This window comes from Boleophthalmus pectinirostris, unplaced genomic scaffold, assembly GCF_026225935.1.
Source record: "Boleophthalmus pectinirostris isolate CB_2022bp ecotype Guang Dong unplaced genomic scaffold, ASM2622593v1 HiC_scaffold_21, whole genome shotgun sequence".
Classification (NCBI taxonomy): domain Eukaryota; kingdom Metazoa; phylum Chordata; class Actinopteri; order Gobiiformes; family Gobiidae; genus Boleophthalmus; species Boleophthalmus pectinirostris.
In genome coordinates, this window is record NW_026571175.1 from 5,218,108 (window position 1) to 5,237,482 (window position 19,375).

At 40.1% G+C, this 19,375-nt stretch overlaps 2 pseudogenes; one reads left to right on the top strand and one right to left on the bottom strand.

The window, feature by feature from the left end:
• Positions 1-19,375, top strand: part of LOC129410145 (zinc finger BED domain-containing protein 4-like) — a 33,250-nt pseudogene that overhangs the window by 11,740 nt on the left and 2,135 nt on the right.
• Positions 10,903-11,020, bottom strand: LOC129410181 (5S ribosomal RNA; annotated as a pseudogene).

Genomic DNA, 19,375 nt, shown 5'->3' on the forward strand with positions numbered 1-19,375 from the left:
CGAGACCGAGACAAGACCAGGACCAGACCGGGACCAGACCGGAGGCTCAGAGCCCACGGCAGGGCCGGAGCTCGAAGCTGAGGCTCGGACCCCGTGGAGGCTCGGAGTCACAGCTCAGAGTCCGCCCTGGTCCCGCTCTGGTTCTCGGTCTGGTCTCGGACCTGGATCCATCCTGATTCAGTCCGTACGCGGTGCAAAAGTTCGGCATCGCAGTCACAGAAGTCACGTAAAACGGGAAACGGCCGTTATCCGTTTTTTTCCATTCTTCATTTAAACACAAAATCGAAAACTGAAAAAACGAATCGTTATCCGTTTTTTCATTTTGGTTTTGGAGACAAATAACGAAGAAACCTGTTGTTTTTTCGTTTCTTATTTTTGGTTTTTATATTGAAAAACGAATGAACGAATGATACACGGATTCTGTGACAGTGGAGCACATGCATGTATCATATCTGTTCACATAGCGATAACATCAAAAACATTTATGACAATAAACGTATTCCATAATCCACGAGAAATCCACCTGTATGGGACCAAATGCACTGGACCTGAGAGACACTGGTCTTAAACAAACGCAGAGAAAACTATTAAAGGTTGATGTGCATGAGAGGGGCGCACGTGTGCGTGGAGTGTTCATAGACACACAATAGCCTCTGTTCGTAACACAAACCCAGTCAGTTCTGTCATGGCCCACACAAAATTCTATTTTCCTTGCGCCTCTGCTGGTGTGTACTTGCATCGTGGGGCTCTGGAGCTGTTTTATTGTCACATATACAACTTTTTCCCCACACTCCTCTGTGCTGCCTGATAATGAGGCAGAGATTGGAGACTTTACCCACACGGGCAGTGATTTTAAATGCCACAGCGGTCACAGATTGGTTCAGATGGCGTCATCATATATGTACTTGTACTATCCCACTCCAGCCTCCAGCAGCAAAGTACAACCCCACCTGGACACGCCCACTCCTCAGCACCAGCACTAGTGCCATGACTGGGGGTAAAATCAGGCCCATTAGTTTTTTTGTTTTGTTTTGTTTTTCTCTCGGATTCTAGTAAAGAGTTTCACATCTGTAATTATTCAAATTGTGGTTTCTGTCTCATGTTTTTCTGGCACGAAAAATTCTCCAAATTCTCCAAATAATTATATTACATAATTTCATCATAAAATAATGCAAAATATTGATTCTGCACATATTGGATTCTACAGTCAGGAGATGAGTTCACTGCTGCTGTTCTGTGGAGATGTGGAGGTGTGGAGGTGTGGAGTGGGAGAAGAGCATGTGTTCAGTGATGGACTGGTGTGATCCCAGTGAGATGAGATATGGAGAGAGGGTGTGTGTGTGTGTGTGTGTGTGTGTGTGTGTGTGTGTGTGTGTGTGTGTGTGTGTGTGTGTGTGTGTGTGTGTGTGTGTGTGTGTGTGTGTGTGTGTGTGTGTGTGTGTGTGTGTGTGTGTGTGTGTGTGGTGGAGAGAGGGAGGAGGAAAAGGGGAGGAGGAGGAGGTGGGAGAGGAGGAAAGGAGGAGGATAGAGATAGAGAGAGAGAGGAGGAGGGAGAGGATGAGATGCAGACGGCACTAATTGTTTCCCTGCTCCCACTGGGATCATTCATCACCTCAGAACAATCAGCTCCACTCACACAGAGACAGAGAGACATAGAGACATAGAGAGATACAGAGACAGACACAGAGAGACACAGGCACAGAGAGACAGAGACACAGAGAGACAGAGAGATAGACACAGAGAGACAGAGACAAACAAAGACAGAGAGACGGACACAGAGAGACAGAGGCATAGAGAGACAGGGACACAGAGAGACAGGGACAAAGAGACAGAGGCAGACACAGAGAGACAGAGAGATAGACACAGAGAGACAGAGAGACAGAGACAAACAAAGACAGAGAGACGGACACAGAGAGACAGAGGCATAGAGAGAGACAGAGATACAGAGACAGACACAGAGAAGCAGACACAGAGAGATAGAGACAAACAGAGACAGAGAGATGGACACAGAGAGACAGAGACACAGAAAGACAGAGAGACAGACACAAAGAGACAGAGACAAACAGAGACACAGAGAGACAGAGGCATAAAGAGAGACAGACACAGAGACACAGACAGTGAGAGACACAGAGAGACAGAGACACAGAGACACAGAGATACAGAGAGACAGAGACACACAGACACACAGAGAGGACAGAGACACAGACACACAGAGAGACAGAGACACACAGAGAGACAGAGACACACAGACACACAGAGAGACAGAGACACACAGAGAGACAGAGACACACAGACACACGGAGAGACAGAGACACACAGAGAGACAGACACACAGAGAGAGACAGAGACACACAGAGAGACAGAGACACACAGAGAGACAGAGACACACAGACACATACAGACACACAGAGAGACAGAGACACAGACACACAGAGACAGAGACACACAGACACACAGAGAGACAGAGACAGACACACAGAGACACACAGACACACAGAGAGACAGAGACACACAGACACATACAGACACACAGAGAGACAGAGACACACAGACACATACAGACACAGAGAGACAGAGACACACAGAGAGACAGAGACACACAGACACATACAAACATTACTCCAGTGAGGAGGTTCTAGTGTAATATATCATCCTCTTAGAATTAAAAGGTTCGATCTGATGTTTTTTTGTCCAAATTGACAGATCTTCTTGTTCCTGGATGCCTGCTGTACACTTGATCCAAATTTTATGGAGTTTGGTGTTTTTTTGAGAATTTTATGAGCAAAAACAGGTGCAATTTCGAAGACTGAACACAGAATACATTTAAATTGACCACTCACTGTCAACTGTCTTGGAATGCTGCACTTTTAGTCTAAAAAATTACATTCCAGCCCAGATTTCATATATCTTTGTATGTATTATGAGTCATTAAGAATAAAAAACATAAAATCAAAGGAAAGTTGAAGTTTTATTTAGGTCATATTTACTGTTTCTGTATGCGAGTTGCTTTATTATAAAATCTGTTTTTATGTGTTGTTGGGACAACAACACACACACAAAAAAACACATTTATATATTTTTTTATTTCGGTAATTCCACTCATTGCCGGAAACCCACACAAAACGCGCGCAGTAAGAGCGATGTAAACGTCATGTTAACGTTGGCGGCGTCAGTCACAATGGACGAGGCCTACAACGTAAATGTCACTGGTGAAAACAACCTGCATAGGCTCATGATGTCTGCACTACTGTCCTATAGTGACCTGCCACATGAGGGGACACACACACAAACACACACAAACACAAACACACACAAACAAACACAAACACACACCTTCATCATTGTCATTAACCTTGCTCCCGTGCGCCGCGTACGTTTTCTCGCGTACGCTGCGTAAACCGCGCTTCCTTTTGTGCGCCTCTAAACCAGAACTAACACCAAGACTAAAACCGGGACTAACCCAGTCCAGGACTAAACCAGGACTAAAACAGAACTAAAACCAGAACTAAAACCAGGTCTAAACCAGGTCTAAACCAGGACTAAACCAGAACTAACACCAGGACTAAAACCAGGACTAACCCATTCTAGGACTAAACTAGGACTAAAGTAGGACTAAGCAGGTCTAAACCAGGACTAAAACCAGTGATCTCATATATAAAACATTTCTCTATCAATAATATTTTTAATATGGTTAAGGAAAGACTGGACTTTTTATTGTCTTTAAGTAGACAAAAGTTATTATGTTCAGATTTCCTCGTCTTTGCTACTTTACAGCAAACAGTTTCTTATTCATGGAGACTTGGGCTCAACAGCCAAATTGGAGAGATTTGTTAAACAATAAATGACTTTATAAAGTCACTTTTTTTGTTCTATATTCAGTCTTTTGATCTGCCACAATAATGTAATAATGAATTTAAATGAAAATACCTCAAATTGAAGGATTTTCTCAGCAATTTTTAGGTGAGATTAAAAAGAGATTAATTAGATTAATTAATTACAGATCATAATTAATTAATCTCTCCATTTTTTTAATCGCATGACAGCACTACTTTTAATACATAATTTTAGCCCTGTAATTGCCAATACCTACAGAACTAAAGGTAAAAGGTGACATCACAAGGTGGAACAGAGCATTTAGAGCTTTGGAGATGTAGACATGAATAATAAAGTGTGAATCAAACATGTGTGACTGAAACAAAAAACAACTTCAGGTCTGTTTTTGAGGAGGTAACATTATAACATGGCTCAAAGTTCAAAAGTGTAAATTTTGCATAATATAGGACCTTTAATTTCTTGTATTTTAATTCTAATCTACCAGTCTATAAAAAGCTACAGCGGACCACATGTATCGTGTAACTTTTGGAGGAAAACACCAGGATTGTTTTGATCTTTGGCCACACATGTGTTTCAATGTGACTCAGAAGCAAACACACAAAGGACCCTATATCGCACTATATCATAAAGCATTATTGATTAATCTGCTTCACATTATGCGCGTGTTTTTAGCCCTCCGGCCTCTCCCTGTGATCCCGCGTCACCACAGCTAAAACTCAAACTCCCATGAGGCCTTGTGCCAGGCTCGTCCTGTTTTACATAATGCGCTTCATCTGCTGCCAGAGGCTATTGTGTGTCTATGGACTCCTCTGGTTTAGTTCATTTAGCTCACATTTGTGTTGTGTGTGTACAGTGTGTGATACAATGTAGGAGGGATTGTGTTGCAACAAAAACAACTATGATAATCCTTTTAGAAAACTAGTAAGTAAACAAATATGCATTCTTGTGATGTCATGTAGTGTAGTTTTCAAGTTAACTTAAGCTACTTTTTACCTTTAGTTCCAGGACTGAAATCATCCAAATGATCCTAGTGAAGGTGTATGGAGTTTAAAACACAGTGGAGCACTTCCTGTATTACCACATGACATCACAAGGTTGAACAGAGTGTTTTCTGTTTGAAAGAAGAATCCTAAATCTGCAGTTTGTGTGATAAACGTGTGTGAATGAAACAAACAAAACACAAGTCCAGGTCTGTTTGTGATGAGGAAACAACATTATAACATAGATCAGAAAACAGTGTAATACGGGCCCTTTAAAGAGGGAGTATTATTTATTTGTTCTAAATTCCCAGTATAACTGCTTCTTCAGTAACAGTTTATTTATTTCAGGCATTCCTAGGCAGCTCAGGGGTCCTTTGGAGTAACACGGTGAGCCCAGTTTATGGTTGTGCATCAAATCGTTTGTTCACGGTGCCGCGAGCCTTGAACCCCTCTGCAGAGCATTTGTATCGACCGACCTGCACCTCCGAAATTTTCTAACTACGCGTCGAACTGTCACAGACAGCAAGGGAAAGCGACGCAGACGATAAGGTGTGATTGGTCTACATACATTTCCGGTACACTTTCCCGCTTCATTTTGTGTACACAAACGTCATTTTTAAATCCTAGCCTTCTAGCGTTGTGGCGATGAATTACTTTGCGGCGCATAAACCTCAACGCAGATCCATAAATGAAAAAAGCACAGCAACAAGGCTACGCCGGCAGTGTGCCTGAGTCGAAGCAGAACTATAAATCTGCATTCATGTAGTAACACTATTACTATTACTATAATCGCTTTAGATTCAGATTAATAACTTTAAAGTGTCTAATAGAGCCCTACCGATATATTGGCCGGCTGATATTATCAGCCGATATCAGGGTCTGCCAATCAGAGCCGATATTTTTCACTTTTTTCCCTCCGCTATTACAGCCCTGTAACGAGCCCTGTTAATGAAGCACTTGTGTTACTTGTCCAGCAGATGGTGCACTATTTGTTATCATGTAGAGCGTGCTTTCTAGGAGTCATCATTATTCAATGCGCGCACCCCAAAACTGAAACACAGGAGAGGAGCAGAAGAGCAGAGCCCCGTAAAGGGCGTGGAGCATTTGTTATTTGTTAATGGTAAGTGTGGTCTATGGAATAAATAAACAATCACAACAACGTTTTCATTCTTTAATTACATATTATTGAGTGCCTTGTTTTCACGCTAGCTGTTTTGTAAGTTAGCGAGCTAAAGTTACGATAACCTAGCATAATTAGGCTACCTTGCCAAAACGTTCTTTTACCGGGGTGATACATTACAATACATGTGATTGTGCATAACAATTATACTGATGTGTTCACTGATGTCATGTTTTAGTATCCTTCAAATATGTCAAAATCACGAGTTAAATGGCTAATTGCTTGAACAGCCGCACAGATAAACAGCGTCATTTAACATAAAGAACAATGGTTTCCGAGTCTGCTTAGGATAAAATGTCCAATTCAAGATCGCGTAAAAGCAGCTATAAAAGACCTGTCAGCACAGCGAATGTGTGACGCTGCGTTACCGTTTTTTAAAAAAAAACGTGCATAGGTGCAGTATTTCTTTGCGAGGCAGGGATACAAGTGAGAAGTAGCATATTAGATAATAATGACACAAATGCGAAATATTGCTTTATGATAATGCTATATGATAAACTACTTTGGACAGGGTAGAAGAATAATCATTATATATAATATTTATTATTTGTGTGTGTGTTACAGGCAAAGGAAAGCTGTAGTATTGTGTGGGACTATTACACCAAGGATGCCTCGGCTTGTATGATTTGTAACATTTGTTCCTTTTCAGTGGGACAAGGGTCAAGCAAGTTGAAATCAAAGAACACTACCAACCTGCGGTATCATTTAAAGAATAAACACAAGGAAATGTATCTGAATGCCCAAGCTCAACAACCACAGAGAACACAAAAACAGCTCACACTCCAACAAGTAATGGAGAGAAATACCAAGTGGACTTCAAATGATGCAAGAGCTAAAGCTATCGATAAGTTTGTAATGGAAATGATAGCAACAGACTTACTATCTTATGCTATTGTGGAGGGGGAAGGGTTTAAACGGCTCATCACAAAGCTGGAGCAAAAGTATACGTTAAAATCTGGCAAATATTTTCGTACACAGATGATGGAAGAGCTATACCAAAAGTTGTGAACCGAGTAAAAGAGCTTCTCTCCCCAGCAAATGTTGGAGCCCTAGTCTTCACCACAGACTGTTGGTCAGGAGCAAATGAGTCACTCATGAGCTTAACAGCACATTTCATTGATAAGGACTGGAACTTGTTTTAAACGTAAGGGCGATGTTTGGGTCACACACTGGGGAGTATATTGGAGAGACTTTCCAGAATTTGTTGAAGGAGTGGGACACTGGGCAACAAAGAGTGCATTTGGTATTAAGAGACAGTGGAGCAAACATGATAAAAGGCATGAAAGTTGCAGAGATGCCTGGCCTGAGTTGTAGTGCCCATACCCTTCAGCTTGTCATCAATGATGGCCTCACTGCACAGCGAGCTGTAGGTGACATGATTGCAAAATGTAAAAGAATAGTCACACATTTTAACCACTCAGTTAAAGCACAGCAACATCTTGCAGTGATACATAAAGAACTTGGTGTTCCTGTCCATTCAATCCTTCAATCAGTACCTACCAGATAGAACTCTGCCTTGCACGTGATGTTAAGGATGCTGGAGCAGAAGAGGGCCATCACCGCCTATTCCAGTGACCATGGACATTTTGTTTGCCCAACACCTAATGAGTGGGACTTGGCAGGAAAGTTGGTGGAGACCCTCATGCCACTGGAGGAAATTACACTTGAAATGAGTAAGGCAGACTCATCTGCCTCCTGTATAATACCTTCAGTGGGTGTGTTGAAGAGTTTTTTTTTACAATCAGAGGGTCCAAATACAGTTGGAATTCAAACAGTCAGGAAAACAATACTCGAAAGTCTAGACAAAAGGTTTCAGAAAATCACTGAAACTAAAGAAGTTGTTCTTGCCTGCCTCTTGGATCCCCGGTATAAGCAGCACCCGTTGACACAGGATGCACTTTTTAGTGCAAAAGGGTGGCTCCAAGAGGAGACACAGGCTGATGCAAGTAAGAGCCAGGGGGAGACAGAAGAAGAAAGAACTGCAGAAGAAGAGGGAGACCCAAAAAGACAAAGGGTGGATCCTGCCTCCAGTGTTATTGACAGTCTTTTTGACACCATGCTTACTTCAACCAGCCAGGAAGACCAGTCCCCTGAGAGTATCACAGAGGAACTGGAAAGGTACCTGAGGGAGACTGTGATTGACAGGAAAATGGGTAGTCCTTTGGAATGGTGGAAACAAAACAGCAGGCGCTTTAAGATCTTGTCAACATTAGCCCACAAATACCTCTGCTGTCCACCCTCGTCAGTTCCCAGGAAAGACTATTCAGCACCATCGTTTTTTTGTTTTCAAAGATTATGATGGTTATTGAACAACATATTTTTATTTAGTATATTTAGCACATATATATTTTATTATTATTTAATTATTATGTTCTGGTTAAAGTTGTTATATGCAATATGCAAAAAGTAAAACACTGCACCTGATTGTTACTAATAAAACGTTTTGGAAAATGGTGAAAGTTTACATGATTATTAAGCTTGCATAACTCATACAAAGCAAAGAATTTTAATGTTTTTTCTTTTTTATATCGGTGATACAAGAAAGGATATTAAAGTTCCTCAAATCCCTTTCTGTGTCCGTCTTGGCTCTCTGATCAGAGTAGTGTCCCAGCATTCATCGTATACAGTCTACAATCCTAAGATATCTACAATATTATTTATTTATTTTTATTTATGTATTTATTTTGGGCTAGCAGATTTTTATTTTATTTTTTTTACATCAGTGCAACTGTACCAACAAAAACAAGAACAACAACATCAACAATAAAAACGGACCAAAAAGAAGTGGGAAGAAGAAACACTAGTATGGGGTATTAACTACTAATACATAACGTTTTTAGATGATATTGCCATATTTTTTGCTGAATATAATAAGTTTCCCACACTCCCCCTTCAGAACACTATCACAACACAGTCAGCGTGCAGGGTAACAGTACTTTTACAAGTGAATAAAAGCTTTAAGTGTTGTTGGATATTAACCATTGTCTGTCTCTTCAGGTGCTCTCATTTTGTGTTCAGACACAGGGCGCTTTGGCACCGTCCACTTTATGACATTTTACCACACAGAGCAGGATTTTAATTTACGTTTTTATTGTTGAAAAATGGTGACGTGACAAGATTAAACCTTACACTTACTGTATGAACCAAAGTCTGTTTTTTTGTTATTTTGTTTTGTTTGTTTTGCTTTATTTATAATCTCAGGAAAAGAAGTGGGTGGAGAATAATGAATGAATTATACATGGAATTATAAAACAACTTTGAGTGTCTGTAAAGAGCTAATGCATTTGTACACAAATAATAATAATATATTTATGATGTAATATCATTAAACACTCTTTAAAAGTCCTATACTGCATGAAAATTACTCTAAATTGAATTTTAAGTCATGTTATAATGTTGTTACCTCTTCAAAACATACCTGTTTTGTTTCATTCACACGTTTGAGTAACTCTTATGAAGAACTCGGCCTGAATAAGCAGGGTTTGTGCATTAAACATGTGTGAATGAAGCAAAACTCAACTCCAGGTATGTCGGATGAAGAAAAGAGGTAGAGCACTTCACTGGGTCATAAACAAGTTAAAAAACAGCAGTACATGTGCTCTACAAGGGTTAAAACATAATCTTTAAACAGAAAGTTACCCTTACTGAAAAATGTAAAATTGGGCAAAGTACAAACCCAAGGCACTCCGACACACTTTTTTTAGTTTTATTTATTTAAAAGGGACAATGCATATTCATGAACATGTAAATATACCAGAATTAGCCTGAAGGTGACTTTTCATCTGTAGTCCCTGGCAGGTCAGAGAGACAGAGACATAAAACATAAGAACATAAAACGTGTCACAATAGACAAACACACAAGCATGACACATACAACACTGACATTTACATAGGAGCAGAACATTAGTGGTTATAGATCTGGTTTCTCTTAAGCCGTCGTTTCAGATTAGTTTTAAATGAACTGAATGTGGTGGAGTCTCTTATAGCAGCTGGATGTTGTTCCAGATTCCTGTTCCTTGGCTGATCACACCTGTTGACTGAAAGTTGTGCGTCTATAAGGGTTTGCACAGTCGCCGCTGGTAGAGACTCTTGTTCCCCGACCACTAGAGCTGGACTTGGGCTTAATGAAAAGTTAAGCTATTATATCAGTCAATCAATAAATCAATCAAACTTTATTTATAAATCGCTTTTCATACAAAAATTTAACAAAAGTGCTTTACAGTGATTAAAAACAATTCCACATTTCCTTCCACCCACCCACCTACCCTAACCACATTGCCTGACTCCACACAGCCAAACAACCCAGACACACACACAACAGACACACACACACACACACACACACACACACACACTCACACACTAACATGCTAAAATACATAAAACTACCTATAGTAAAATGTGAGGCTGAATACAGGTGAACCAGTTGAGAAAGCACTATCAGAGGAGACGTCTACACCAGGAGCAGAGAGACGTCCACCAACACCAGGAACCACCACAGGGCCCAGGGGAGAGTTGAAGACAGAACCCGGCAGCCACAGCCGACCCCCGCTCCTGATGTAGAGGCTCCTACAGAGGAAACACTGGAAATCCTAAAAATATGCCTAAAATAAATAAATGTGTACAATAGAAACAAGTAAAAGTATAAGATTTCATTCAAAAGCTAAGCTAAAAAGGTGGGTCTTGAGCCTGTTCTTAAAAACATGAACGTTCTCTGCAGCCCTGAGCCCTGAGCTTATATGAATGGATGTCCACACATTTCAACCAGAAACATGGTCTTCATAATAATAATGCATCAGTTTTATATAGACACTCAAAGACACTTTACAGAGCATTATTCATTCACTTCATACCTGGTGGTGGTAAACTACTACTGTAGCCACAGCTGCCCTGGGGCAGACTGACAGAAGCCTGTGGCTCCTGATTTTCCCAGCAGTCTCCCATCCAAGTACTAACCAGGCCCAGCCCTGCTGAGCTTCTGAGATCTGACGGGATCAGGCTTTGACAAGCTGGTATGGCCACATCAGGACACACAGTCAATCATCAATCACATGACAACATCACATGACAACATCACATGACCACTGGAAAAAGACAATGAACAAAACAAAAACAAAAAAGGTTGGCCAACCATGAAGAATATAGGAGATGAGCAGACCCACCAAACAACAACGAGGACATGTTGGAGGTAAGTAGGTGTGTCCATCACATATGCAATAAATATACAATTAAATATCACAGGTCAAAAATATCATTTACATTAAAGAATTGTCAAAAGAGTTCAGTTTCAGAGGAACATTGAATAATCCAAATCATCATGAAGGCCCGGGTGTTGTGTGGCCTTTAAGGTTTTACAATCCAGAAGGTTTTTTTTAGACAGTTGACACAGTCGCCCCCTCTGATGTTTGAACTCTAGGTCTGTTTGTGATGAGGAAACAACATCATAGCATAGATCAGAAAAAAACAAAATATATAAAGCCTTTTAAGTGATTTTACATAACATGCCCACTGTTTTTCTCACCTCCCAGCCCCTCAACAATATAAGCTTGTATTAACCCTTCTAATAGAATCTTCTAAAAGCCTTTGTGATAGTAAAAACTGATTTGCACTCTGACCTCGTCCTCACCTGAGTCTGTTTTAAAAGCAGACTCCAGCTGTAATAGTTTGTCCCTGGAGATAAACAGGTTTGTATCAGGTTCAGACAGCGGCAGGTTAAGAAAAGACAATCAAAGCGTCTCCCGGGAGGCTCGGGTCCTCGGGTCTAATGCGATTTAAAGAGTGTTTCGCAGCATAAATAAATAAATAAAACATGCTCCTCTGACAGAACGCTGTAATGAATTTAAGGTGAGAGAAAATGAAATTAAAGCGTTTGGAGGAGTGCACAGGGGAGCGTGAGGAAGATGAAACCTATGCACAAAGAGACTGGTGTGTAAATCGGATAATATTAAGGCACGTTGAACTGAATTATGCATTAGTCGGGTTTTGAACAACTTTTGGACACCTTAGCAAGAGTTTTCAGTGCTTTATAAATGAAAGACGACTATTGAGCTTGTGTCTGCTGTAGTTATAATCGATGACACCCGTGGATCATTATGTCGTGTCCAATGGGAGCTGACGTCACCGTTAAACAGTCAATCAATCAAACTTTATTTTCAAATGTCATCACAGCAAAGCGCCACATGCTGTCGACCCCTGGAGATCATCATAACGCGGCTCACAAGTCAATTTTGTGTAATATAGGAGCTTTAAACCTGAGCTCTGACCATCTGTGGAGGTGAAAAGGGAAAATGAACTAGAACAGAACTTATTTTGAAACTGTGCCTTGAACCATTTGGGGATGCAAATTTTGAGTCATTTAGACTGCGTTCAGACTGCAGCCTGAAGTGACCCAAATCTGATTTTTTGGCTTCTATGTGACCTGTATCTGATCTTTTAATGACAGTCTGAACGGCACAGATCCGATTTTTTCAAATGCTGACCCAGGACACTTGGATATGTGCTCCTGAAACTGATACATATCTGATCTTTTGACATGCGACTTCAGTCTGAACGGCCAAAGCGCATCCATCCGACCTACACGTCATCAACAAGCCACAAACGTCACTATATTAGCAAGCCACAGCTAGCCACAACTTCCGTAAACACAGAGCACGCTCGCTGCGGTTGATGCATGGGGTTGACGTCATCGTGTCTCCAGTGCACATGCGGGACACTTTCGGGCCGTTTACCGTTCACACTGGAGTCACAGACAAGTCGCATTTAATTGGAAATGTGAACGACCTCACAAAAACATTGGATTTAACAAAAAAATCGGAATTGAGCGTTAAGCCCTGCAGTCTGAATGTAGCCTTAGATGAGAAAGAAGACCAAAAATGTTATTATTTGACTAGTTATGTCACTGGGATTATACAAGAAGAACAGAATAAATGTAATGTGTATAAAAGTGTTTACTCTGGAACATCTTCTGACATATTTGGTGTAGAAAGCCCATTGCATTGGTGTAAAAAGTCTAGCATAGAAGATTCCACGCAGGCTTGCCATGGGTACAGGAATCACAATCCATTATAGTGCGTTCAGAAGTCGATGTGGACGCGTGTCTAGGGCGTCCTGCGTTTTTGCAGCGTGTCTTCAGGCGTCAGCGCTGCGTGAATCTGGCATCAACATGGTGCGTCTTGAGGGTTCAGGCGTCGCTGCACTGGACACACATCCAGGGCATTGGCATCAGAACTTGAAAGTGCTGAACTTTTGGCGTAGGACACAACCAATCAGGGACGACTATCCAGTGACGTAGTGACATTATTATCCAGAAAAAGGAGAAGAAAGAGAAAGACCCAGGAACGGGGGCAGGAGCCACAACCACATTGTCATTAGGTGTTTATAAATATAAACACACCACAGCTGCCGAGCCCATCGCCAGGACTGGACCAGAACTGGACCAGGTCTAAACCAGGACTAAACCAGTGTCTTTAGCGCAGTATAAATATATACACACCGCAGCTGCCAAGTTGATCACCTCTGCTGATGGGTTTATGTAATAAATGCACTAAAGCCACACTGAAAAAATGGTCTGAGACGGGTTGCTCAAATTGCAAAAACTAATTTGACAACAATAACATGACTTTTTTATGTTTCTCTGTCCAGCATGTTTAAATCTTACAAAGGTCACTTGATTGTGGCTGATGTTAGACCTGCATGTTTTAATCAGGTTGAGGAAGCATGACTTTATTATAATCTCTGGTGAGGCTCCTCCCTCTGGAATTCTCCTCCCCAAAACTTCTGGAGGGAAAATTCAAATGTAACAGGACACAGGACAGTTCCAGGAGCAGAGACACACAGTGTGGAGCAGGAGGATTATGAGAGCTGAACTGGAGGTGAGACTTTTTAAAGATTTATTTGCTTCTCTGGACTAGAATGACGTCATTGTTGTGGTGTTTTATTTGAAATTAGAGTTAATGTCAGGACTGTTTCCATGAAACAATTGTTTTGACTGTCCATCTACAAGAGTGTGACAGTTGTACTCAGATTTGAATGTGTTTGTTCCAGAGTCGTCTACAAACACAGAGTGACGTCCAGAGCTCTGCTGGAGCTGAGGGGAAGTTCATGAATGTTACAGCTGATGTTTCAGAAAAAAGGAAGATGTTTGAGAACAAAACACAGAGCACAGATGAACAAAGTAAGTAAACCAACTAAAATGATTTTAAAATAATTTTTCAAATTGAACTTCCTATTGAAATTGTTATCGTACTTGTACAAGGTGATGTGGCACTAGGAGACTTTATACCAGATGCTCTTCCTGTTACTGCGTTTAGAGGAAGAAAAGCAGCATGTGGTGAGTTTTGTTTCTGCAGATACACTTCTAATGTTCTTGTGATTCTGTTCTGGTCCATTATTGTAGTAATAATTGCTATAAGTGTATTTAAACATGTAGAACAGAGTAGATCATCAGAATGTGATCATCATGTGTTATTCTGTGTCCACAGGCAGAGACCAGAGCTTCTTCACTGGAATAAAATCTTCACACTGTCCAGCTCCAAACTGTGTCTCTGTACTGTGTGTCTCTGTGTGTTTGATTCTGTTTAAGACAAGACAGAACTGTGGAAAACTAAAGACTGTTTTTGTATTCTTTTACAGAATTAGATCAATTAAATTAAATTATACATGAAATGTATAACATTTATGATAAGGTAACATAAGATAAATCTGCATATTCAGCAGGATTTGATCAAATTTCATCAACATGAAAAAGTAACGTTCATGTTCTGAGAAAAATATGTGTAGAGGATCAAAATAAGTTTCAAAGCCTAAACATTATTTATTGCATGCAACCGCTTTCCAGAACTTTTTTATGCAAATCCAGCAACCTTTTTTTAGTGCACACTCGGACGCCCTAGACCCACACTTTGGACTTGTGTCAACTATTTTTCTCCTGTTCATCCACGCTGTCATCAGGGGTGTCTCAACTCAAACGCGTAGGTGTCCAACTAGAGGCGTCCAGCGCGTTTTTTGACGCCCCGGTCTGAACGCACCATTACTCCTTAACCTCTGACCTTTGACCTGCACAAGCTGAACTTCTTAGTTGGTGAAAATTAGGGGTGTGCAAAAATATTAAAATAACAATGTATTGTATCGTTTAATGTGACAATACAATATCGATATTGTGGGCTGCTGTATCGATATATCACCAAGAGTATTTTTTGGTATATTTTACTAAATAATTTTGTTACAGCGGGACAGTTTTGTTGCTTGTTTAGAGGAATTTTGATTTTTGATGAGTTTTGATGATTAAAATGTTTGTGTTTCATATGAACTTTGACACAAGAAGTGGTTTAACAAAGACTTTTAGTGTCACAGCCATGATTTATCCTTTATTTTTTTATTGAACCGTATCGCATTGATTTGAAATATCGAATCGAAAATGCACTGTATCGAGATCTGTATTGTATCGTAGCCTGTGTATCGAGGTATGTATCGTATCGGCAGCTTCTTAATGATACCCAGCCCTAGTGAAAATCCCAAAATGTTAGGTTAAAAATATAACATAAAATTGTTAAAGTTTTCACAGTGGGCGTGTGCCGATGGGGGTTGAAAGGATATGTGGCGTCTTGAAAATAAGCGAATCACTCTGAATACAACTTTGAGAGAGTCGATGAGAAGGGAAACAACTATAAAAGCTCTGAAAAGAAAGTGTATTTCGCAGACTATTTTTTCTTTAAAATATGTTTCACACACAATTCACACAGCATCTTCCTCAATGAAGTCTAAAGAAGGATCAAATTAGGACTAGAGGACCATACAATGGTCAAAATCATGACTAAGTCTGTAAAAATGTTACTATTTTGTCTAAGGCAGGACTAAAACGCTGCTACTAAACTTGACAAAAAAAATCTACTCTTGCTGTGTCCTTAAGCAAGACACTTCACCAAGCCTGTATGCGAGATGTGTGTGCTCATACACGGGGCAGCGGTGGAAACAGAACATTTTCTCATCACCAGATATGGAGAGAATGATTCACACAGTTCAAACACAAGTGGAATTTTTTATTATTAAGTCTAAACTAAACTGAGTAAACTTTGTCTTAACCAGACTTGTCTAAACTAACACTACACAGGGACAAATAAGGACAGAATCACAGACTGTAAACCACAGGTGTCAAACATACGGCCCGGGGGCCAGATCCGGCCCTCCAAGACCTTTAATCTGGCCCTTGGCTGATTTTCTACTAAAATATTTTAATTCTATTTTTTATTAAAATATTGTTAATTTTCTGTGGTGTTTATCACAGCAGCATCTCCAGCGTCTCTGTACGTGGCCCCTCCCACCAGAGCAGCACAAATGAAGACTTGTCTCTTTCCAAACGCTCTTAAAGGACGATCGTTTTGACTGTTGACCGTGACACCCTCATCAGAAAAATGTCCAACATGAGAAAAGTGGAGCCGAGTGCAGGATTTTACAAGAAAAATGTACTTATTCCTATTTGTACAAGTTAATGTTAAACAAGTTCATGTTAAAACATTGTGTTGAAATTGTATTTTTCTTAAAGTTTCAGGTTGTTCATCAATTAAAAAAGATTTCTGTAATGGATTTGTGTTTCTCTGCACAAATATTTGAACTTATTGTTATTTTTGGGGTTTATATGACATGAGTTCTGATCCGGCCCCTTTGGGATCAAAGTCAGTTGGATACGGCCCCCGGACCAAAATGAGTTTGACGCCCCTGCTGTAAACCAACACCCTGTCTAAACCAGAACAATACAACAAGTTCAGAGCAAATTGGACTAAAGCAGAACTAGGTCTAAACCAGGATTAAACCAGGTCTAAAGAAAGAAGCAGCCTGGTTTTGGATTAACAAAAATCAAGTCTAAACTAGAACTAAACCAGGACTGGACCAGGACCAGCCTAAGATGAAACAAAGCACACTCCGCTGTAGATGCTGTATATTCCGAGACACTATAACTAGACTTTATTCCAGTCATATCTGTTTTCCGTTTAAGACCTTTGCTGGTAACTTGGATGAAGCCAGACTGATAAGGTTAGCTCGGTGATATCATCTACAATGGCTCCTGTCGATATGGGTCTGGAAGAGGACGACTCTCAGTTTTATCCAATCACAGCAGCCAATCGTCATTATAATTTTGAACAATGCAGCTCTTACCAGAATCAATGTGTAGGAACCATAGACTATATGTATAAATGGACATATAAGAAGTAGAGATGCAACGATTAACGATTCCATTTTGATACGTTTTAAGACGCAAAAATAATCTCATGTAATTTTTTTGTGCTAACGAGTTTAACATAATAACACTATGATATAATGAAACAATACACACTTTACACTCAGTACATTACAGTCCAACTACTTACAGTTTTAGTTTATATATGAAGTGTTTTAGTTCATTTGGTTCAATGATTTACAGCTCAGCGTTTTTATTCAGTGAAAATAAGAACAGAACTTTCTCAGACTGTTATATTTTATAATATAGCCAGTTTATTCTTCATATAGACTGGAGGAGAGTTAGACTATCAGAGTTTTCCTTATTTGATGATGATTTGATGATTTCTTTTCCTCCTGAGTTGTAAAGGAATAAAGGGCAGGCATAATAAACTCAAGCTTCAGCCTACACTTTTTTGGTCTGTGTATGTTAAATATGACTATCTGTGAAACAATGTCAGAATATAACTGTGACCAAAATAATAATCAATCAATCAGTTGTCTCCAGTGTTGGGAAGGTGACTTTTAAAATGTATTCCCCTACAGATTACAGATTACACACCCCAACATGTAGTTTGTAACGGAATCCATTAAATTACTTAAAGTGAGTAAGGTAATCTGAATACTTTGGATTATTTGGTTTGCTGTAGAGCAGCAAAGACGAGGATTTCGTAACATAAGATGTTTTGTTTGCTAAAAGAAAATAAAAACCCCAGATTTTACTTAACCAAATTAAAAATAGTATCGATAGAAGAGGAAGAGACACGTCCACGCAACATGATTTAGTCCTGTTAAATCCTGTTTGAGACATAGTTTAGACCTGGTTTTAGTCCTGGTTTTCTGGTTTAGTCCTGGTTTTAGTCCTGGTTTTAGTCCTGGTTTAGTCCTGGTTTTAGTCCTGGTTTTAGTCCTGATTTAGTCCTGGTTTTAGTCCTGATTTAGTCCTGGTTTTAGTCCTGGTTTTAGTCCTGGTTTTAGTCCTGGTTTTTTGTCCTGGTTTAGTCCTGGTTTTAGTCTGGTTTTAGTCCTGGTTTAGTCCTGGTTTTAGTCCTGGTTTAGTCCTGGTTTTAGTCCTGGTTTTAGTCCTGTTTAGTCCTGGTTTTAGTCCTGGTTTAGTCCTGGTTTTAGTCCTGGTTTTAGTCCTTTTAAGTCCTGTTTTAGTCCTTTTTAGTCCTGGTTTTAGTTCTGGTTTTAGTTCTGGTTTTAGTCCTAGTTTTAGTCCTGGTTTTAGTCCTGGTTTAGTCCTAATTTTAGTCCTGGTTTTAGTCCTAGTTTTAGTCCTGGTTTTAGTCCTGGTTTAGACCTGGTTTTGGACCTGGTTTAGACCTGGTTTTGGACCTGGTTTAGTGTCCGGCAATTGTGGAATTACCAAAAAAAAGAAAAAAAAAAAAAAAAAGTGAAAACAGGAAAATACCACTGTGTAATCCATTTATTTCAACCAAGTAACTGTAATCCAATTACCACTCACAGAAACAGTAACTGTAACTGAATACAGTTACTCATAATTTGTACTCTGATTACGTAACTCCGGTACATGTAATCTGTTACTCCCCAACACTGGTTGTCTCACTGCACATGTCTGTATTGGTGCTATTCTGCCTCATCTCCAGCAGAGACAGTACGTAGCTCCTCCCACTCTGCACCCTACAGTCTGTGACACACTGTGCTCTCCCGTCCATCATTTTCTGACTGAAACGTATGACATAGAGCCTATAGAGATCGTGTATATCATGAGCATTCCAGGTGTGTATACCAGCGCATTTGATTAAAGCTGATGTAAAGCCAAAAGCGATTCTAAAGTATTTAAAAGTTCATATCTTTGTCATTCCTGGGTCTATCAAAGTAAAATACAAAGTGAGTGAAAAATAAAATCCACTTCTGTTAGAATATTGCAGCTGTAAGTCCCTATGAAGCTGTTTTCTTGTTAAGCCAATGATGTTCATTTTGTCTTCTTATATACTTTAACTTCTTGGGTTCTTTTTAAAGACAATGCAGTAAAGTGTATTTACCTTGTTGACATGTTTCGGTGGCTCACTACAAGTCATCTTCAGAAGTGTCACCGGTGTTGGTGGTGACATGTCGTATATCAGCTGTTGTTACTTCCTGTAGGCGTGGTCAGCCTGATGGACCTGGCAGGTCTCTCAGACTGACCACGCCTCCCGCAGCGAGC